Source organism: Anabrus simplex, chromosome 6, assembly GCF_040414725.1.
Source record: "Anabrus simplex isolate iqAnaSimp1 chromosome 6, ASM4041472v1, whole genome shotgun sequence".
NCBI classification, from domain to species: Eukaryota; Metazoa; Arthropoda; class Insecta; order Orthoptera; family Tettigoniidae; genus Anabrus; species Anabrus simplex.
The window spans coordinates 119,524,188-119,542,688 of record NC_090270.1 but is presented as its reverse complement, the minus strand read 5'-3'; positions in this window follow the sequence as shown (position 1 = coordinate 119,542,688).

Here is an 18,501-nt window from a genome sequence, read left to right as displayed (position 1 = left end):
TCTTCGCTGCGGTGCCGAAACCTGGAATTTGGCCACAAAACTAACGGTCCTAATCTCTTTATTAAGTGGCGTTTATTATTATTATTCTTTAGAATAACCCGTTTGGAGGGTACGATGAATCAAGTTTGGTTACTTTTCGTTGTGTTCGATTTCCTTTGCTTTAAAATTTCCTTCATCCTTCGAGAGTGCAATTGCTTCTCTTCTTGAGTCCATTTTCTTCTAGTTGTTGGTTTCTTCCGCTCCTGAAACGCCGCCTTTTGAACTGCTTCTCTAAGAAGTGTTCTGTTCTATTATTATTATTTTATTGTTATTATTCAACACCATGGATGAGTGACCATTGTACTGGCATCCTTAGAACCCCGAGTTCTGCTCCCAGCCGGACGGAGGGAGAACTATTACTTCCCTAGGTTTGTGGCGTCCCCAAAATCCTGAAACTCTTACACCATAAGCACACCTTAATTTACGTTTTACTCACTTCAGTTTTGCACTTTGATATCAAAGGTAAAAGAAATTATGTACAATATAAAAGAGCTAATTAAATTTAGTTCTATTTTGTAACATCTAAGTGGTTAACAGCATAAAATACTTTAAATTTACAATAATTAAAACATGGAAGATAATTTAATATTAATATTTAAAACTAATCATAAATTAAGATCACACAAAATAAAAATGAATGACAACTAAAAGGGTGAAATATGGAAAGTGGACTGGACCCAACGAGCTTATGGAACGTAATACTTCATGAACTGAAATTGAAGGAACAGTAATTTCCTAAGAGAATAATTTATTATGCCTACTATAACATGCTCAAATTGAAATTAAAGAGAACATGGTAAGGAAAAGATTACGTTAAAAATCGGAAAATATAAATTAAAACGAATTAATACAAATTTACAATCAAATGATAGTAAAAGTGAAATTCTGCCGAGTGGTGAATGACACAGGGATCTATTAGCACCTAAATATACCGAACGTTCTCAAATGACACAGAGAACGACATTTAAAATGGGAAAATGATTATTAACGGTTCCATCTTAAACAAAGTTGAATGGCGAGGGGAATCATCATCTCAGTTAATATATTTGAAATGTTAAACAGCAGTTACTGAGGCTAAGTCATCAGGTAAATTTACGTTAAGGATAATAAACTGCTTTAAGTGACTTGCCTCTTCACAAGATAAGATGGGAGTAATTAATTAATCCAAAACCAAACCCCATGGCACTACAGCCCTTGAAGGGCCTTGGCCTACCAAGCGACCGCTGCTCAGCCCGAAGGCCTGCAGATTACGAGGTGTCGTGTGGTCAGCACGAAGAATCCTCTCGGCCGTTATTCTTGGCTTTCTAGACCGGAATTAATTAACACTCGGGCGATATTTAAGTATTTAAACTTTGGTCAGTAAACCTCAGCGGGAAAAACGCCTGCATTTAAAGTTAACTTGAAGTACAATGATTAAAAATAAAGACTGGAACATCCCCAGGAGAGTGGGAGCGTTCAGGGACCACGTCTGTTCTCCAAGAGAACCAAATCCGAAAGATGGCAGGCTAACTCGCGTGCAGAATTGACCTCGGTGATGATTACTAACCAAAAAAATCAGTTTTATTTCATCCAATACCAATTATTAGCTTTATTATTACCAGTCATGAAATATTCTTACTTGCTAATGCTAAATAAATTTAAAAATTTCTAGAATGTTTAATATGATGTAATAGAAAACGAAGTTTCCGGTATAAGACGTGTGTACAACAGGGTGTTCGAAAAGTTTGTAGCAAAGCCCAGAGATGATATGCAATTTACATAGATGAATGTTCAAAAAGTACATTTAGGACACTGCACTTTCCCACCGTCTTATAGATCATTTTCCACCTTACTATACTGATAGGATAAATCTCGGTTACACCGGCTCTCGTTATAACGACATAATTTATCAGATTCCTTGTATGTCGTTATAAACGAGTTCTACTCTATTAATATATTAAATAATGTCGAATGAAAATATATTTACAGCGCTCAGTTTTCAGACCGATTTTGTTTTATGGCAGTGAAGACTGGATTAGCTCAGAATGCCCTATTCATAATTTGGAAGCAATAGGCATGAAAATAGTGATGATGTTTGATGGAGTATAAAGGTGGTACTCTAATTAATTGTGATGTAATGGCTAAGTTATAAATGAACGCAATGGTTGAAGCCGTGCGTTACACCAGACATCTGTGGTGGGGTGATGTGAAGGAGAGAGAGGAGAATAGGATACTAACGAAATGGGTGAGGGAAGCAGAGAGGGAAACTATGATTAGGCTTAGGTTTCAATTATTTAAGGGTAAGATTTGTGGAAATAAATTAGACCACAGATCGGGTTGAAAATAAGACGAGTATGGACACGCATAGTCAATGCGTAACTGTCTGTATTGAAGATGTATGTGAATTGTACGCTTTGACCCTCAAGATAGAAAATAAGTTGCACTTCGCAGTTATGGCCATTTATTACAGCAGCACGACTACAACGACATACACTGTAACGTCACTTTTCCACATAGTTTCCAAGAGACTCCAAACATTTCTGCGAACGCACAACCAACTTGTCGATGCCGGATGCATAGAAATTTCCTCTAGCATTCTGCAACCACTCGGAGACAGCGGCCTTCACCTCCTCATCGGTCTGGAAACGTCGACCACCGAGCTCCGTTTTGAGCTTAGTGAACAGATGAAAGTCACATGGCGCTAGGTCGGGACTGTAGGGTGGATGTTGCCAGACCTCCAACTTGAAACGCTGCAGCAGTTCTCTCGTTTGGCGGCCTTGTCAGGTGTTACGTTATCGTGTAACAAAATCACACCGGCGCTCAATTTCCCCCGGCGATTCTCTTTAATCGCTTTACGCAACCGGTGCAGCGTTTGACAATACGACGTGGCGTTGATCGTCGTTCCTTTCGGCATGAATTCCACGTGCAGCAAACCCTCCATGTCAAAGAACACTGTCGCCATAACCTTACCAGCTCAAGGTTGAACCTTGGCCTTCTTTCTTTGTGGTGATGAGGGGTGCACCCATTCCATTGATGTTCGCTTCGTTTCGGGGGTGAAGTGGTGGACCCACGTTTCGTCGCCTGTGACGATTCGCCGCAGAAACCCGTTGCCGTCTGCGGCATAGCATTGAAAAAAGGCCAGGGAGGATTGGAAACGTTGACCCTTGTGCTCATCGGTGAGGAGACGTGGGACCCATATTCGACACAGCTTACGATATCCAAGGTACTCGTGAACAATGGCGAACACACTGCCATACGACATGTTCAGCTGCGTTGCGATTTCTCTCAGTTTAATGCGCCGGTTCTGTCTAATGATCGCATTCACGCTGTTGACCTTTGCACGGGTCCTGGACGTTGCGGGCCTGCCTTCGCTATGGTTGTCCGTGATATCCGTGCGTCCGGCTTCGAATTGCTGACACCACTTTACGATACCCTGCAGGAAAATGGCCCGCTCCCCATACACAGCACTAATTTCACGATGAATGTCCGTGAAATTCTTCCTTTTGGCCCATAGGAATCGGACTGTCGCACGCATCTCATATTTGGAGTGAACGTCAGGTTGACGCACCATTGCATTTGGCCGCTATTCACACAATGCTAGACGAGACACCACAGCGACCTGCCTAACAGACGTGTGGAAAGTGTCTGTCCCTTTCTCCGCTGTGCCCACGTTTGCGACACACAGCACGCTGCTGCGGCGCGTTTTTGCAACTAACCTTTTGATCCACCTACCTACGTATGTACAAGTTGTGCCTAAAAATTATGGTAAATGGGCCGATAACGCAAAGGGAACGTATGGTAACACTGCGTGCTTACACATAGGAATAGAGAGACATCTTAAGAAGCACTACGTAGTGTTGAACACACAGAATTGAAGCAGGTTAGCCTGCTGTGGCCGGTCGAATGTAGTGCAGGTGAAGACTCATGTCTTAATGCAATGGAGCAATGCATAAACGTGAAGTTTTGTTTCGAATAGGGAAAACGACGATATAGACGCACGCGATGTTGATTGCAAGTGTACGAACAGAAGCCGTAAGCAGACAATGTGTTTACGACTCTTTCAAACGCTTTGGGGATGGAGAGGACACGATTGGCGATGCGCCACGTCGTGAACATCCACCGTACTGCCTGCATCTGGCATCTGCAAACTTATTTTCTGTTTCTCCGCTTGAAGGAAGTCCGGAAAGGCACACATTTTGCTGACATACGGGACATCCAAAACATGTGACATCAGTGCTTCGATCGTTTTCAAAAGGTGTTCGCTCGCCCTATCATCCGTATGTGGTTTGTGTCGTACCGATACCGGTACGCCATTGCGCTCATCAGTCGTTCTGTTTGTGAGCGTATTACGTTTCTGGAGTTTAGGTTAGTTTTAGGGGTTTTTGATTAGTTTTAGGATCTGTTTTTATAATGCGTATGAAGTGTTCGTGGATAATTGACAGGGGAGTCGATCGTATTGCCCGTTGACCTGACTGGCACAGCGGTCAGTACGATACGATATGTGGTATACCTGGGCGGTCGCTCATCCAGGCAATGACCACTCCGAATTTTGCATTAGATGTTGCAACAGGACTCTACCGTGTGTGAGCAGTGACATACAATTAATTAATGATGCTTAATATGCCTGTGCAGATGTTAGAATTTAGAATAACAGCGTTATACATCGGCTTTTAGCTGTGCACCTCACCTCGGTGACCTCCCATCTTTCTAGTGCTTCGAAGGTTTTAGGATGGATTTTTATGTTTACGTTTGAAGGTTGCGTATTGGTAGTTTGCTAACGAAGTGAGGGAATTTTTAGCCTGGAATCGGGGCCAATTTCCAGCAGCTGTGTACTTGTTTCCAAAAATGTATTGTGGCCAATGGGAAGAGATTTATTTGTAACTTCTGTTTTTTATATTAATTTATTATTCACCAAACGTTTTTTTTGCTAGGGGCTTTACGTCGCACCGACACAGATAGGTCTTATGGCGACGATGGGATAGGAAAGGCCGAGGATTTGGAAGGAAGCGGCCGTGGCCTTAATTAAGGTACAGCCCCAGCATTTGCCTGGTGTGAAAATGGGAAACCACGGAAAACCATTTTCAGGGCTGCCGATAGTGGGATTCGAACCTACTATCTCCCGGATCCGAACGTTTTAGACGCACCTTATATGTATATACGTATACCCTGTATGCATGATTATTTTCCATTCTTCTGAACCTAAGCCAACATTTTTCCACAGTGTCAAATTTTAAAATAGTTCCCCTGTAAACTTCAGTTTTAGCATCTTTCTCCCCAGAGTCGCTGAATTAAAGCATCTTTCAGCCAATAAATCTGGCTAAGGACATAACGCATATTCCCTCTGAATTACGTAATTGAATTATTTTATGACCTAGAACTTTGAAGCCTGTGTCGTAACACTGTCAAGGTGTGGGTCATGTATTTCACTGTGAACGGGAACCAAAATTACTTTCTGCGTCACAGTTCTTTTTACTTTATAAAGGTCACTGTCAGACACGTTGATAGCTACTGACTGTGTGATGTGGCTTAATGAACGTTGTAATGAGTATAGGTGAGGGCAGGGACGAGCTTTGCGTGTATCTCGTTTGCTCTGCTCAATAACAGGTTGCGGAGCTTCTTCATTTAAATCACAAAACACAGTGGTGGAACAAGGGAATGTCGTTACGTCATCATGCAGCTTACGAGCAATTTAAAAGGTAAATTTTACATTATTTAGGTCATCGGTAAACATTTAGTAAAATCCCAGGTATGAACAAGGTACTTCGAAAACAACTTCGTCGTTAATAAATTGAGAAAATAAAGTTCTCCCACATGTACTTGACTGATGATTCAGTTATGGAGATATTAAAACAAAAATATTAGGTACATAGTACCAGTTTCGTCCATTTTTAGTAGTATATCTGGCTTCTAAATTTCTTATGCGAATCCTACCTGTAACTAGGTTTTCTGTCTCATCCCAGTGGACACAAACCACAAACTTATGAAAGATCCTTTGCAAACTTTCGGCACCAGGTGCTGTATGACCTTACTCTTCTTCTTTGTCCACCAGATCATTGAACTTGTTGAGATCCTTTCCTTATTCAACCTCAAAACACAGGTCGCAAATTGGAGTCTTACTTCGGCAACGATTTGTGTTATATCCCTCAACACTCAGACTTTCAGTCCTTACATAATAATGTTATTTTCTTTACGTCCCACTAACTAGTTTTACGGTTTATGAGACGCCTAGGTGCCCGAATTTAGTCCCACAGGAATTATCTTACGTGCCAGTAAATTTACCGACACGAGGCTGATATATTTGAGCACCTTCAAATACCACCGAATCGAGCCAGGGTCGAACCTGCGAAACTGGAGTCAGAAGGCCAGTGCCTCGATCATATGAGGAACTCAGCCCGGCCCAGTCCTCACACGAAAGCGCCTATGATCTTGAAGTTCGTCATATGAAGTAATACAACTTCTGGAAAGTGGGTTCTGTCCAAAGGTGGAATGGGTACGAGAATGACAATATAACCACGGACTATTCATTAATCCAATTGTTAATGTACCTAGTTTCTATCAGCCAAGACGGATACGAGTACAGCTGAACCGATACCGCACTGGTAAAGGAATGTGCTACTATTTAAAACACAAATGGGGATACTCCAGGGACAACGCATGTGACTAACGTTGCAATCCAGACAGTCAGCACATATACTGCTGTCTGCTCTACCCTACGAAGGATTTATGGATATTGTAAATCTTTACTTTCTACTCCACGAAGGACCATCTTGGCATGTAAAGAAATTGCTTACAACTTTAGTTACCATTATCGATACATCTTACAAGGGGAGAGCACGGATATGGGATTACCGATTTCAGTCCGAATTTGATAGTTTGATCTACGTAAAGAATAAACAAATACGGGCCGAAAGGTTTGCGTCGTTGACCATTATTTAACGAAAAATAATCCTTTAAATTCACCATAATGCATACCTATTAGTTGGTATAGCGGACAGGGTCACTGACTTCCTCGCGGGTGTCTTATCTCCGAGGCACACCATCGTCCTAATTTTACAATTTATTTTCTCCGTATTTCATTCTGCTTTTTCTTTGCCTATGCCGAGAGGAAAGCGTGCACATTAAATATAATCTGTAACATAAACTCATTTACTATCATTTCGTCTTGCCATTTGTGACTCAACAAATCTGGGCTTCTTCTTGTAATTCTATAAACACTTCTACAGTTATGATACAAGATGGAGAGAGTGAATAATCAACCTAGGACGATAGTAAACGTTATGATACAATTTGTATATAATTGGAGTATTTCCTAACAGTAAGTCTACATGGATAAAGAACTGTGAAGAAAATAAGTAAAAACGAAACACTAGCGTGCGTTGAACTTGGGGCGTCCCCGTTGAATTCAGGGACGCACAGCACTAGCACAGCGATACTACAGGTTTATATACGTAAGTTGCCAAGTGGTATATAAGCTGCTAAATTTAAAGAGTCGTTTTCTCATTAAATAAGAGCAAATGTCAAAAATACTTCCAGGCACGCATCTTTGACTTGGATCAACGATAAAATGTTTGAATGTATTCGATGACCCCGCAGCTGCGACTTCCTATTGTTAGCTGCATCTTTGAGGTATCATTAATGCCATTCCTTATGCAACCAGTTATTGAATGGTATACATGTGTCACTCATCCAGTTGGTTGGTATGTGCATTTGGGTGCTTGGCCAACTGATGGGACATTCTGGTACGGGGAGGAAAGCACCGGTAAAATGTCTCACTCCTCATCTCCCTAGTACACTTCGTCAGTGACAGTTGCATGTGAAATTGTTCGTTATCCAACTAATCTTCAAGCAGAGCACACAACATTTATTTCCATATGTTCAGTTTGGACACCCCTTAGGGGGGTGCCGGTTGCGGTGCCAGTACCGGTGCGCTATGCCGCGCTCCTCACCTGGCCTGTTGTAGAAAATAAGTATAAAAAGAATAAAATATATTTGGTTGATAATAATAATAATAATAATAATAATAATAATAATAATAAAATGGTGGAAATTTTACTGTAAAGTGGGTGCTGTTGAGTGGTATTAAGGAAAAATTCAACCTTATTCTGTGCGTGCCATGGCTGGATGTTAGTAAAATGTCTAAATTTTTGTCTTTGAGCCAGCGGCAAGGGTAAAATTTGGATGGTCACCCATCCAAACCCTGACCACGCCCGGTGTTGCTTGGTTGACCGGGCCTTGCCGCTGGATTGTCCTCAGGAATATATTTATATTCCTGTGTATCTGTTGTGTTTGATACCTTGAATTTAGAAAAGTACAGCATTTGTGGTTGCAGCTATTAATGAATACCCGCCTCGGCGTCGGTGATGTTTCCAGTGCTTTTGAGGTTGTTCGTACTAAATTTTGGTTTTGATATTTGCTGGTGGAGGATGTGCTGAGAGAGTTTTATAAGGAAGTGAGATCATTTCGGGATTCTTGCTCTGGGCTTGGTGGGGGCGGTTGCTTGTTGGGGGCGGTTATTGGGGGGTGGGATGGTTTTGCGGCGTTGGTATTGGTGGTGGTCTGGGTTGGGTAGACAGTAGGTTGAGTAGGAGGAGCTGTATTAGTGTGGCTGTGTCTGGGATTTGTGTATTGTGGTAGGGAGTCGAAGGTCCTGGGTTCGGTTGCGTGGGTGGGTGGATAGGTAGGCTGAGCAGTGGTGGTGGTTGTGTGCGTGTCTGTAGGTGTCTGGATTGTCTGTAGTGTGCTTTAATTGCGCTCTTGATGAACGGGCAGCCAGGGAATGAGGCGGCATGACTACCTTGGCAGTTGGCACACCTCGCCTGGGTCTTTGGCACCTTACAATCTGTGTGGCGGTGAGAACCGCCACACCTATTGCAGCGGGTAGCTTTAGAGCAGGAACTGGCTACGTGGTTTAGTTCCAGGCAATTAAAGCACTGTGTGATGAGGGTTGTGCGTGAATGAGTCTGGGTTCTGTGCTGGGGTGGTGTAGGGTGAGCAGGTTTTTTACGCCTGCTCTTTGTTTGCGTTTGAGTGTCGGTGAGTGTTGGCGGTGGGTTGGTCTGGGTGTCTGTGGATTGGGTAGGTGGTGGGACGGTGTCTGTGGATTGGGTAGGTGGTGGGACGGGTGGTGATGGTTTGGAATCAGTGTGTACAGTTGGTATTGGATCTGTAAGTGTGCTGGTGTCTTGTGTTTCTGGGTATGGTGGAGGTTTGTAGGTGGGGTCTGAGGTGAGGTGGAGGGGGTTGATCAGGATAGGTTTTGGGAGTCCTGCTTGCTGGATGACTTCAATAATGGCTGGTGTGAATTTGTTCTTGATCGGGGTGATTAGGAGTAGGCTGTTGTGGGTTTCCTCTGCAACGGCGATGAGATTTTCCAGGATGGGTCTGATGGTCTGAATAACGGTTTTTCTGGTAAGTGGGATAGGGCCGGATGTCTGTAGAGGGATGATGAGGACGTCACATTTCTCTGATGTAGGGAAAGGTGAGTCGAAACGGACATAATGGAAGGGGGTTTCGTAGTCTTCTTCTTCTTCTTCTTCTTCGGAGATGGGTGTGGGTGATTTCCAGGACCAGTTACTGTAATCAAAGGAATCGGTGCTCATGATGGAAACGGGAAGGGCCGGGGTTCTGGCTACTCAATCCACCAGAATTATCCCGGCGCGGGTTAGGTACTGTGGTTTGGTTGTCAGGGGTGCGGTAAAGCACTGGAAACGGTCAAACTCTATTCGAGGACCGGCGTCTAACTTGGCGTACTCAGTGGGCACCAGTCGTGTCGGGTATAGTTTTAGATTGGATTACGCCAAGACAGGACACGAACTAATGACCACACTGAGTACTAGACAAATTGCTCGTGGGCCCGCACAAGATTTGGCAGGCTGGTGGCTGGTATTGGCTGGCAGTCGTGGTGCTGCTCTCTGATTGGCTGGCAGTCAGTGCGGGAGCTTGGCGAGAGGTTTGGCGGCTGCGAGTTCGCTAGTACAGGGTGCTGGCTCGCTTGGTCCTTGGCTCTCTTGCGGTGTGCTCCACAACATTTATTTCTTGATTCGTTATGCCCAAATAAGGAGCGCGTTTAAACTTATTAGCACGTTTTTTCTTCTCTTCTCAATCTCTCTTCATCATCTCACTGTGTTCCTTTTTACGTTGTTCAGTCCATCCTGTATTTAGTCGGGTGGGCTTTACAGAAAATTTGCGTTTGTGAATTGAAAGTGAAAATCCACAGCCTTTTTCCCGTCATTTGACCGGGTCAGGAATGGAATGAATGAAGCTTCCATCTAGCGGCGAGGATAGGAACTGTGCCGGCTGCCGAAGCCTGTCGCACTCCTCTGGGGCAATGGTTGATGAAAGACAGATGAAATGATGTGTATTGGAGACTGTTACTAGAACGAAAGATTACAGGGAAAGCCGGAGTACCCGGAAGAAAATCGGTCTCACCTCCGCTTTATTCAGCACAAATCTCACGTTGAGTAAACGGGATTTTAACCACGGAAAGCAGTGGTGAGAAGCGGCACGCTGCCGCCTGAGTCCCGGAGGCTGTTGTTTGTAAATGAACGTTCTGAATTTTATTCTGTCTTGAATGGTTTCTTCATTTATGTCCGGCTCCATGGCTAAATGGTTAGCTTGCTGGCCTTTGGTCACAGGGGTCCCGGGTTCGATTCCCGGAAGGGTCGGGAATTTTAACCTTAATTGGTTAATTTCGCTGGCACTGGGGCTGGGTGTATGTGTTGTCTTCATCATCATTTCATCCTCGTCACGACGCGCAGGTCACCTACGGTTGTCAAATCAAAAGACCTGCATCTGGCGAGCCGAATATGTCCTAGGACACTCCCGGCACTAAAAGCCATACGCCATTTCCATTTCTATTTTCTTCATTTATGCCAATTTCATTTAGGTCTTCATTGATTTCGTCTTCACCTGCTTCTTCTTATTATTACTGCAGTATTATTATGGAGAGCCACTATTGTGATAGAACACGGTGGCGTCTTAAGTTCTGTGCAAAAGGAGGCAAACTTGAAATTTTACGTGGTTCTCAAGGTCGTGATGATAATCACAGGTATCCATTTTTACGCTGAACTCCAACTGCCCATACGTTACTTTTCCTTCCGAAAACTGCACATACAAAAAATAAAATAAAATAGCGGTAATCAATAAACTGATGGCTCACACTGCTTACTTTGGGCTTGTACTACAAGAATGACTGCTGCCCAGTCTCTCGAGACTTAATGGAGTCCTGTCCAGCACTTAGTCCAGTATTGAAATCCTTGAAAAATTTGAGAATGGAACTCGGATACTCCATGTTATAACAGGCTGACATGCTGCCGCTATATCGCGGGACAGGAAAAATACACATGCACTCGACGATATTTGATCTGGGAGGGATAACAATTTCCATTCTATACCAGGACACCGTGGTCCTCAGAGCTTCACTCATTTCTGCTGTAGTCTGAGTGCGAATCCCAAGGCTGCGAGTCACTCCAGAAATTGAAGTCGTGTTTCTCCATTTGTCGACTACCTAATAGAGAAGTGGATCCACATCTTTCGAGATGATGCGAGTCCGCTCCTGCAGCCTCGGTTGGAGGAGCATGAAACTTCAATGAAACAACAAAATATTCCAGATCTTTGACATATTGTTAACAGTGCCATATCCCTTAGTGAAAAACTTTAAAATAACCTACAAACACATAAACCTTGCTCCATTGCCCTTAGTTAGGATATGTGGAAGGGTATTGATTATCTGAGTTTGAGCCATGTGATCGTTCTCTAGCAGTTAGTCAGCTCACGATGTCCTTTTATTTGTATGCTGGCCTTTGGTCAAAGGGTCCCCGGGTTCAATTCCAAGTCGTTTCGCGGATTTTAACCTTCGTTGGTTAATTCCGATGGTTCGGGAGCTGGGTTTGTATGTGTGTGTGCCGCCTTCGTCATTAGAATTCAGGTCATAAGAACCAAGAAACCGAACACACGCCATAAACATCCTGGCCCGTGGCTCACTCATGACCTGGTTTAGGATGACCATTTCGGCCGTTTCCAAATTAAAGCACCACAATCCACTAAAATCCTAAAATCCAACTATGAAAGGGTCCGTTTGTTAAGAAAGTTTGTACCCACCTCTTTATTAAATTCCTACACACACTTTTATTCCAAATTAATAGCGAAGAGGGGGTTTCTTCTCTGGCTTAGATGAAAACATTGCCTCTAAGTCAGATCGTTTTCTCCCCGGCCAGATTAGTTAAACTGTAATTTTCCGACTCATCGGGTACTTCTTCAGTAAATGTGTTAACTGTATTCATAGACAAATATAAAGATGGCGCGGATTCCATAGGTTAAGCTCAATTGTTGATTTTGCAATTTCTTGCTTTTATAATCTTTCTAATTTATTGTAGGCTATTTCAGTACCCGTATATCCTGTTCAAATTTGTCAATTTTACTTTTATTTCGGAGGGCGTTTGAACCCCCTAACCTTCCCCCCCCTGGGTACGGCCTTGCGTGGAGTGGAAGTGCTAAACGATATAAGTGGCAAAATGTAAGATTTTTTAGTTTTTCTCCTGGAAGTGATCTATGTAGCAGCGCCTGTGCAGTTCTATTATGACCCAAGTTATTTTCACGATAGTTTTATTAAGCGTCAACAGATGGCGCAAGACCAATACAATACTCAGACCACAATACAGAAAAAAAACAAGGCTGCCGTATCGGTCCAAGGCTGACATAGCGAGGAATAATAATGCTCGTGAGAATGTTTATGGAAATTTTTTTTTAACTTAGCATTTAGTACGCAAAAGAGAAGTAGTAATTTTACGTGCTCTTTATCTAGGAGAATATTTTTCTTGTTTAGCAACACACGAACACATCGAAGGATTTTGGTGACGGAAGGATGGGAAACGGCTAGGACTGGGAAGGTAGCGGCCATGGCCTTAATTAAGGTACAGATGCGCGACACTAACCTCACGGCTAACTTGCTCTGTATCTAGGAGAGTAAGATGCTTTGAGGGGATATAAAAAGCATTACGCCGAGTGAGTTGGCCACGCAGTCAGAGTTGAGTAGCTTTGAGCTTGCATTCGAAAGATGGAAGGGGGTTGGAATCCCCTCGTGGGCAGCCCTGAAGATGGTTCCTATGGTTTACCATTTTCACATCAGGCAAATGCTGGCACTGTACATTAATTAAGGCCACGGCCTCTTCCTTTCCACTTCTAGTCCTTTCTTATTCTCACGTCAACGAAAACCGTTCATGTATTAGTGCGATGTTAACTGACGGGCAGAAGGAAAACGCATTACAACAAACATCAAGCTACCAACACCTAAAATTTTCACTTAATTTAAAACTTGAATACGGTTTGAAGAAAATCGACACCACACCAAACGAGAAATTAGTTTTCCGGTTATTAACAACACCATCACAGCATCATCATTATGATATTATTCATCATTCACCAAAATAAAGTTGACTAAATCTTGCACAACACACATCCAAAAAACAATACCTCTTGGTTCCCTGCTTTTGAAGTTTCTTGGCAATTTGTTGTGATATTTTCTTTTCATTTGAGATCGTGTAATTTTTTATTTTAAAAAATATTGATCAGGATTTTTACACACTCCTTTGTAATTTTTGTCGAAGGAACACCACATTTCTATACATAACTTGAATAATGAATATAACTTTCAAAGGTTAACACAATGCTTAAAACACCGAGCTCGATAGCTGCAGTCGCTTAAGTGTGGCCAGTATCCAGTATTCGGGAGATAGTGGTTTCGAATCCCACTGTCGGCAGCCCTGAAAATGGTTTTCCGTGGTTTCCCATTTTCACACCAGGCAAATGCTGGGGCTGTACCTTAATTAAGGCCACGGCCGCTTCCTTCCTATTCCTAGGCCTATCCTGTCCCATCGTCACCATAAGACCTATCTGTGTCGGTGTGACGTAAAACAAATAGCAAAAAAAAATGCTAAAACAGCGGCTTCATTTTTTAAAAAGTCCACAAAAATAAAGACTCTGTCACTTATTTCAATACCGGTACTACGTTCTTCGTAACTACCAAGATGACTTACCAGAAACAACTTTTTTGCTATAAAACAATAATTTTGAAACACACTTGCACTTCTAGGTCACTCGTCACTTTCATATTGATAGAATATCTACAGCAGGTCTTCAGACACTATAACATTTCGGAATTACGTTGAATGGACTCACATTTTTATCATGAAAGACTAAAAATTAGTTGTATTCTTCACACCAACGTTTAAATGCTTCTTCGTCTCTCAGTGGCAGTTGCTGTTCATGCTTTTTAGGGCACTTTCTTCCTCGACGTAAATGATATGTGAAAGCTGATTCTAGAATACGGTTGGATAAGTCTCAGGAGACAATTTAAGATATTTCCTAGTGATGCGAATAAGTTTACTTTTCAGCGGAAAATATATCTTTGAGTAAAAAACTTAGAGTTAAAATGTTTGATGAACATGACAATTTCATTATTTACAGCAAAATTCTGTCTATCAATGCACTGAATCCATTTCTCTCGAAGATTGTATGTAAAACTCCAGCCGTATTCACGCAAGGAGGTGATGTAGAATAAAGCATTCAAAACTTACGTGGAATTCCTTTTAGAGAAGATAGGTGTCCATTGCCATGACTAGAGAACCACGAACACACCCCCAAAAGTACATTTACTTTTATAACCTAACGAAGAGTAGCGCACGCCATTTTCCTTTGCTGGAATGGCTACGCGCACTACTATTGGCTGTCGTAAAATGTATTGTTTCGTCATTGCCATTAGTGATTGGAAGCACATAACATTGCCAACCCGCGATGTAAAACTTCATGATCTTGTCCAGGCCCTACCTTAACCAGTGCAGGCCAATGGTGTTTCTTCAGGTAACTAGGGGCCTAAGGCCACTTGGCGCCCCTAACCTAGGGGCTTACGCCCCCAGCACCCCTTTGCTTGTCCTCTTACAACTGGTCACTGATGGTCTACTTCCTAAATAGAGTGGTTGGTAGCGTTGTGTTTCGCTCGACCACGTCGTCGGCGAGTCGTCTGCGAGAAATAAACACAGGACAGTCATACTGCGCGTAGATATTGGCGATGCAAGTGTAACCATGGTCCTAATGTTGCGTGAACACCACTGGAGTTTTAATGATCTATCCATGTTAGCCTAATATATGCACCCTACATTCTAAGTAAACACCGATAATAACACCACCAGTCCACCACTCAAACACAATGGTAAACAAACACATTACTTATACGGTGGCATGTTCAAACACGAAATAATGAACCTAGAGGTATTTTAAGCTTCCACGTAAAAGCAACTGGCGTCACAAATACTTCCTTGAAAATCGCGAAGTACGATCACACGCGGACTCGAATTACAGTACTTATTTCACAATTATTACTTTAAACTCATATACACATGATCACACTTAACCTACGCCTGGCCCGCATCCACGGCCATATTGCCACTAACCGAAACCTGCCTTGAGGTCTGAAGAATGTAGTTGGTCTTGGATGGCGGAACCTATATGTCCAGAGCACTGCCTGCTCGATCTGCATCCAATGGCTGCTTAGCCATCGGGTGCATATCGAGCAGGCAGTGGTCCAGAGGCTCCTGCCACGGCTGGCTTGATGATCGCTCTAGAGCAGGGCCTCTCAAACGCTCAAAATCTCACGCGTGCATATCGAGGCGCAGAGACTCCGTGCACTGTGCATCGTTCCGAATTCGGCTGAACTCGGCTTGACTCGGATGGTGTAGTGAGCTGAGAGCGACGAAGCGTTCGGTGATAGACGGCTTGCTTATCAGTGAAATAGATAAGCGCAAGACAACAACATAATAATAATGGAGCAACCTGTTTCAAAGAAAGCAAAGACTTCCGAAAGTCCATTTCAGTCGAACTGGGAACTTTCGTATTTCTTTGTCAGTCGTGACGATTGAGCCAAGTGCTTAATCCGCGGGACAATAATTATGTGATAAGTTAATCAAAAAGATTTTCCAATACAAAGGCTTAGTTCAAATTCTACGAGAATTTGTCGAAGGAAGATTTTCCTAACGAGGGAACGGTACGAAGTCCGACGGCGAATTTCGATTTGATTTTTACATATTTGTGAAGGTCTTTTTAAGCTGAAACAGGTAGTGGAAGTCTAATTTTTCGCTGGTCCTTTTTAAGGGGCCATTTGGGAGCTCAAAGTTGGCGGTGCGCGCAATGAATTGTACAATACATGCCGGCACACGTCAGCGCTCACAGCCAGCGGCTGTCTTGCCTCGCCTTCCCTCTCCACTCCTTCGGTTCTCCTCTCTTCCCCACCACATACGGCTGCCAACAGTTGTAAACAGGGGATTGCGGGTGAAGATTGACGTTAGTTGAGACATTTTATTTACAAAGATGAATTCATTATGGAATAAATAAACAATAAAAATTGTTTACAAATCACTACTTAACATACAAATAATACATAATCAAATATCATCTGCATCATCATGACATTCAAAGTGTTAAGAAATGACTTTATTCTAAAACAGTCTGGCATTGGTCCATTGTTCATGGCATGATAGTGAAAATCTAACACAAAATGTGAATAACAAAACTCAAGACAGCAATGTGCGCACCTTATAAACGAAAAATTGGTACAATCATTTCCAGCACACTTTGTATCAGACAAATAATGAAAATTCGTTTGTGGGACAGAATGAAATTGTGGTATATTGTCAGTACTGGAATAACCACCCACTTTCCAAGCATATTTCAGCATTGGTACAAAACAATCACCTTTTAATTGGTTATGCGCTAGTATTTGACTAGTTATAATGAAAAGTCTGTTTTTGGGTTTTAATTTTGACTGGCCGTATAAATTCCTTACCCAGCAAATGTTTTCCATTCGCGGACTAAACATTTTAGTTGTCGGAAGAGTCCAAGATCACACGGCTGGCAAAGATACGTAGTTCCTTTCGGTATGTATTCAATTTGTACGTGTTTGTTCGTCAGGGATTCAAGTTGTGCATTTTTGCCCTGGCCACTGAATGAATCTATGAGAAGAAGATTTCTTCCGTCTTCCTGTAATTGCGGATGGAAAACTTTTAGAAACCAGTCACGTACATGCCCTTTCCCCATTTTCCCGGAAGATGAACAATCAATTACGACATATTTAAAGGCATCCATGTAGGCTTTGATTACTTTCTTGTACTCTAGGTCCAAACTTTCCAATAATTTCTTGGAAAACGATCAAGAACAAATGTCCCATTTCTCCGGCTTTAGAAATGTGATTTTGCACTGTGTGGGAGTGAGTAAAACTATTTCGGCAAACAAGTGTAGCAAGAACGTCTTTCACACCACGAAAATCATAACTTCTCTGTGTTGCCATTTCGTACTCGGGACTGGTCCTAATTCCAGATATTGGCATCCAGGGTCTCTTTCTTTTCTTGCAATTCATTAATGAATGTTACAAACATTTTAGCCGCTTCGTGTCGTACTTCTTCGTCTGTTTTAAACGTTTGGTTACTTTTCGGAACCGAATTTTCAAACGCCTTTTAAGGTTTGTCAAGTATGACTCGCTTTGGAGAGAGTGTTTGGGGCAAAACAACTCTCTACCCTCACCAATCCAACGCTCAATGTCCGATTTTGTGACATATAAATAACGCATCCTTGCCTTGGTGAACTCTTCTTTCATATAAGCTCGAACCATCGCACATTTCCTAATTTCTCCATTGTGTTCAACGTGGTTGACGATTCCATAAATTTGTCTCCGAGTCTTCTTATACTTCCGTACGGCGTACATAGGTCCTCGTTCCTTTAATTTTTGATACATGTCCAACAATGATTCGGAATCATCTTCCGCTGACTTACAGGGCCTTCCTCGGCCATCGCAAGACTTGTTATCTTCGTTAAACTCATTTCGGTGTTTGAATTTTTTCGGTGTTGTTGTCCCTTCCTCAACGCCATCTTCGTCTTCTGAATCAACGAAAATGGCTTCTTCCTCCCGAATAAATTCGCATTTTCCCTCCAAAATTGCATCAAACCTTGTCTTTATTTGTTTATACATGGTTTTCTCTTCATCAGAAAGCTCTGTAGATTCCTGAATATTAACACCGTAGGCATTAATAAGAGCTGCAATAATGTTGCAAGCGGCCATAACAAGGTAAAGAATCCAATGCGATCTCCTGTATGTGGAACAGCCATCAGTCGTGGAGAACTTGACCGAATAGAATAGGACTCGTCTCATATACACAACTCTTGGCAGCCGTATGTAGTGAGGGACAGAGGGGAACCGGAAGAGTGGAGAGGGATGGCGAGGCAGGGCAGCCGCTGGCCGTGAGCGCTGACGTGTGCCAGCATGTACTGTACAATTCAGGGCGCGCACCGCCAACTTTGAGCCCCCAAATGCCCCCTTAAAAAAGACCAGCGAAAAATTAGACTTCCACTACCTGTTTCACCTTAAAAAGACCTTCACGAATATGTAAAAATCAAATCGAAATTCGCCGTCCGACTTCGTACCGTTCCCTCGTAAGCTGC